Genomic DNA, 6116 nt, shown 5'->3' with positions numbered 1-6116 from the left:
TAAGAAACCAACGTCGCGAGGTGGCTTGGTTTGAATTTTTTTCTAGGATAAAAACAGGTACTACAGGAAACTCTTTAAGCCTCTCTTATAGCGGTGCCTGTGCGAAAGTAGTGATTCGCATTGGATTTGACTCGCTGGAGATTAAATCCATTTGAAAGAAATTTCTCAGAAAGTGTATTCCACAAAAACGCTGTTCTCGAAATGAAAGAATTCTTAAACAGCAAAAGTTCGAGGTGTACTGAGTTGAACCTCAAAATGATGAGCAGTCACAGTCCGTCGCGTATTTCTGATATATACCGCTCTTGGTGGAAGCAAATGTGCCAATTAAATCGAACACTTCCCGTGAAAATATCTATAGAAGAGAGACAAATCTACAACCTTTCTTCGATGTTCCAAACTATCAAGGTTGCAAGTGATGTTCGCGCCTCCAATCAGGCGGATGACTCTTTTTTGGATGGAATACAGCAGCTTCAGGGTATGTTTGGGAGCGGAGCTCCATACATGAGAGCAATACTTCAAAGAAGTTCTGATCTGAGCTTTATAAAGCATCAAAAGTTGTTGAGGTGTGTACAGTTTTCTTGTTCGGAACCGTGTTCCAAGCTTTCGAGAAGCAGCCTTTGCAATTCCAGCGACATGATTGTGCCAAGACGTATTGATGTACAATTATGATGACGTTATTATATCCGGTTCGGAAACAATTATCTTTTTGGAAAAAACCGATGCCTTATCACTAGTTTTCCTTTTTCTGCATTTCATTTTATTTCATATAACTGATGCCTTTTCAATTTATTATATTTTTTCAGTTTGTCAAAAAATGACAGCTTGTTAATCGTTAGCTCGCCTATACGCCTATACGACAAATGGTTTTTCAACCCATTTTTATCATCATTGTTCATTTCAACTTTCATTTTTGACTGACTCCTTCGCTGTATGATCCAGTTCTTTCATTGTATTTTATATTTCAATATATTATCTTCTTTCAAATTTCTAACTCATTTTTATACATTAGATAAATCACAATAAAAATACAACTCTATGTCACTGTTTTCTCCGTTATTATTTAGTTCCATACAGTGTACATCTACTTAAAATTATTTTTTCTGTCGTTGTAACTCATGTAACACCACAGACTGTTCTTGAGAACACTACTTTATGTGAACAAAATTCCGTAATTTATTCATCATCACACAAAGACCGTTACACGCTTCGTAGCGTTGTTACACGACAAATAAAAATATAACTCATTATAAATTCTGCAGCCATTCTGAGCCGAACAAACGGTTTCTTGTACAATCTTTGCGTTCCCACCAATAAATCTCCAAAAACGCGCTCTCACACCTCCCGAATCAATTATAATCGTTTATTGAAAACTGAATATCTATTCTCTCCGAGTACAATCAGGGATAGATAATCGAGTAAGAACGATTTATGCATTGAATTATCCAAAGAAATTATTTACGAATATACCAGGCAATCCATTTCATTTTCACCTTTTGTGAAATATGTATTTATAAAATTTTTCAAGAAAATTTGCCTTTCTCTCTATATACTTCTCCATCTTCATAAAAAATTGTGAAAAGCTTCGGATGAAAGAACGAAAGCAATTAAAACTAATAAATACAGTTTATTGTATGATTTTCACTATAAAGGGTTTTTCAAAAACCGTGACACGTGTTTTGCTCAAGCGTTTACGCTTGAGCAAAACACGTGTCAATTATCGGCCAGTTCTACTCAATTAAAGCAATTTACACCTTTCCTGTATTTTGGCTGTGGTCTGTCTGAATAGCTCTTCATGCTTATCGTTTCGTATACTACTGCGGTAGACATGAACATAGGCGAAGAGACAACGAATAAAATGCTAGTTGCCTCACAGCAGACACTACCATTTTTATATTTTTCATATTCGGGTTTCCACCATACCTTGCGATGGTTTCTATAGATTCAAAAAATTTTTTTGAATATACTACCCGTTACTTGGTGAAAAAATTATCACAACAGAGACTCAGTTGGACACCAGTCCATCAATCTAATTGTTTTATTTTCACACTTATTTGGAAGCAATACTCATGTATCACTAGATGAAAATAACTTGCACCTAAATAATGACGTAATTAGAATTGAAAGTAATGCAAAAAATCTTGATTTAATTTTAGATGAGTTATTAAGGTTTAGAGAATATATCAATCAATCAAATCATTTGAAGATCCCCATGAAATGTACCTCAATTTTCCCATATATATATATATATATATATATATATATATATATATATATATATATATATATATATCAAGAGTGTTTGTCGTTTGGGATATGTTATGTTTACAAATCGCGGCAAGTGAAAGTGATTACTAACGTCACTTTCGTTTCACACCTTTCACAATTTGTCAAATAAATATTAAAATCAATTATCAATTCATTGTAGAGTTCCTAATGAAGAGCCAATAAATACTCGAAAGCTAGAACAGAAAAAATAGTTCACTTATTTTACTATCCCCTTGTTGACTGCATATCCGAAAATTATGAAGAGTAGGTTCAAATTTCATTATTCATTATTTCATAAAATTATATTATACTGAAATCCGCCTCATTTATATCGTGAACTAACATTCAGGACAGGACACAACATAAATCTGAAAAACAAAAATGTAATCACATGCCCACAACACAAGACCTCAATTTTCCTAAGAAACTTTTCGTATTCCATTCTTCATCTTCATAATTCTATTCCCAATTCCTTAAAACAACACAGCAATATTAATAAAGTGATATTGACAAATTCAAAAAATAAGTTAACACAATTTGATGCGTTTCTTTTTCGTATATCCTTCTTTTTTTCCAGCCTGTCTTTGACAAGTATTCAATTTTCCTTATTTTCCATAAAACTTTTTTTCTCTCTTCGTTGTTGTTAATGAATATTCAAGTTATAAATTCGAAATTGTTTAAGGATTATTTAGGTTAGTTTTTCAGGTTATGAGTTATATCGCAATATTGAAAATTGCAAGGGTTCACCCTCAGGTGAACTCCCCCTTGATATTTCTGAGTAGCATAAAGTGAATAACATGTAAAATGTTATTTCTCATCAGAAATAAAGACATCATTATTATTTTTTTACAGTATTATGCGCTGATCTGCATTATCAACCAACGACCCCTCCCCACACCGTGGAATAAGTGATCTTTGGGTCCAAGAATCATGTGCCCCGAGCAAGCGCAGTGGGCCTTTTGCGTTAGTGCGACAAGCCGGTATGATTTTAAGATTCGAGAGTAGAAAGGGCATCATTCCACCAAGGACTCCAATAATCAGAACAACCATCTTGACAGAGTGATCCGGATAGAGTCTGCGGAGTTCGGAAAGAAAATCTCAATGTTTTATCCGTTTTTTCTCCTCTTTTCGGGCGATATTCGTCTCGCCAGAAGCTGAAAACTACACAACAAATAGTGTCTTGTTCTAGTAGTCGAGAAGGACTACACCAGGCGCATTAGTACCTGAGGGTACTTTTCGGTAGTTTTCAGTACTTTTTGTTCCCAACAAGAGAACGTAGTGCAACACCGGTGTCTCGTCAATACCGTAAGAGTGCCGTAGATGGTAATATAGCACTTTTAGGGCCGCGTTATGTCGATGGATGTAGGTCGCGACCGCATATGCTGCACATGTAGGTAGCAAGTGCATTAGGGTCTCGGGCGACTTGCGGCAGGCCCTGCACCTTGTGTCAGGAACCTCTATACCCATCACGCGACTGCGGTAGACTAAGGTGTTGAAGACAACATCCTGGCAAGCCATGATGAACCCCTCAGTTTCCGACTTCAACCCACTCGACCTGAGGAAGGCGCTTTGATATGCCAAATTCTTCAATGTTATTGAAGAAGACCCCATGCATTGGCTTATTCTTGTGTTTCCGCAGAAGTGAGGTGATCTCTGCGGCTTTTATATGAGCTTTTTGCTGAACGGGTTCCGACTCGGTGACAGAGTTGTGATCACCTCGTTCAGTGTCGAAAACTAAACCGAGTTCATCAGCAGCTCGGCATTATTATTATTATTTACGGAAGTTTGCGCTGGTCAGGCCCTATTCCTGGAAGACCTGATACATTCGGGTAGGCGCGACACTATTACTAACCAACAACCACTTCCCACACCGTGGGGTAAGTGATCATCGGTTCATAGAGTCATGAGCCCTGGGTGTGAGCAGCAGTGAGCCAAGAATGACAGCCTTCTTAGTGCGGCAAGCCGGAATGATTTTGAGATTCCAGGGTGAAGATGGCATAGTCAAATTATCAGAACAACTACCTTGACAGAGTGGTCTGGATAGATTCTGCGTAGTTGTTATTATCATTATATTTCCAAATGAGTCAAAATACAGAACAGCAGTGATAAGTAGAGAACAAAATTCTTTTTCCAATGATATTATTCTTTTTGCATCAACGTTTTTTTTCTCGTTAGCGTAGTTTCCATAGTATGAGGATTTTAATGTAGTAAAATAGTGATGGAAACCATACTCACAGATGAACCGTTCACTTTTCGAGGATGAAACATCAAAAAATTACCTGAAACAAAAAGAAAAAATGAATGTTGGCTTTTGAAAGTAAGACAGAGCTTATCGACGAAAAACCTTATTTATTATAGACCCATGCTCACATTACTTTGTCAAATGTTCGTATTGTCATACCGGGATATAATTTCAGCGATTAGTTGAAAATTTGCCCGTGTTCATCAATTGAGCTTGGAGTAAATTACTCACCATAGATGTTGAGGTAATATATTGTCGAGGTAATATAAAACAATTATGACTCTAAATGTATCCAAAATTAAAAAAATGACAAGACGACTTCAGGAATCACGTGACTACGAACAAAACTCACTAAATTGAACCGGTTCAAATGTGCCTTGCGATGACTGTCATGAAAATGTATCGGAGTTTCATCAACTCAAAACACTTCACTTCAGTAGTATTAGTCTTCAAGACTTGTTCAAAATAACATTTTTAGTATTGTGCGATGTATTCAACTCGAGCTGCGTGTTTCCAGTAATGTGATGAATAAAGATATCGATATACGATTTGAGAGAAAATTACTGCTAGATTCGCGAGTGTATAACTAGCTCAAATAACTTCATTATCGAGTCGCTGAAACATGGAAATTCGCAAATTTTAGGTTCACTGGAGTGGAAAATATTTATTGGTTCTGTCTTATGAATATGTCAAATCATCTAAAAGAACAATTCGTTCAGGCCAGTCTCAACACCCTACACAGTAGGTTAATGGACTGACACCTATCAGAAAACAACTACTCCCCTGGCTAATACCACGAAGGGCGTTGGATTATATCCGACAGGTGTCAGTGCAGGATTCTTCACTGAAGTTATTCCTGCATATGCTGTTGGCGACACAACTGCCGCAATAGATTTTCAATTATTGGAACACACTTGCAGACCGGTTTCGGGCTGTTTGGCCACTCGTCAGTGCAAGGTAGTGTACATCATCAACATAAAGTCGATGATTTCCGATAATTGAAAATCGAATTCCGTCAGAGTATCATTCCTCGAACTAAGCTGGAGACTACAACAAACAACAGGTTTGTCGTCGCTCCATCTGCCTATGAACGAGGTAACCAACTGCATATCCAAATTTGCCCAATTCCTCGTAAAAGGAAAGAAATCTTTCACGTATAGTCAGTGGGCATACTTGAAGACTGGCTATAAATCAAATCATCTAAAAGAACAATTCGTTCAGGCCAGTCTCAACACCCTACACAGTAGGTTAATGGACTGACACCTATCAGAAAACAACTACTCCCCTGGCTAATACCACGAAGGGCGTTGGATTATATCCGACAGGTGTCAGTGCAGGATTCTTCACTGAAGTTATTCCTGCATATGCTGTTGGCGACACAACTGCCGCAATAGATTTTCAATTATTGGAACACACTTGCAGACCGGTTTCGGGCTGTTTGGCCACTCGTCAGTGCAAGGTAGTGTACATCATCAACATAAAGTCGATGATTTCCGATAATTGAAAATCGAATTCCGTCAGAGTATCATTCCTCGAACTAAGCTGGAGACTACAACAAACAACAGGTTTGTCGTCGCTCCATCTGCCTATGAACGAGGTAACCAACTGC

Source organism: Leptinotarsa decemlineata, unplaced genomic scaffold (assembly GCF_025532065.1).
Source record: "Leptinotarsa decemlineata unplaced genomic scaffold, Ldec_3_MD MMD2_tig00026340_RagTag_RagTag, whole genome shotgun sequence".
NCBI lineage: Eukaryota > Metazoa > Arthropoda > Insecta > Coleoptera > Chrysomelidae > Leptinotarsa > Leptinotarsa decemlineata.
Note: the sequence above shows the minus strand (reverse complement) of the source record.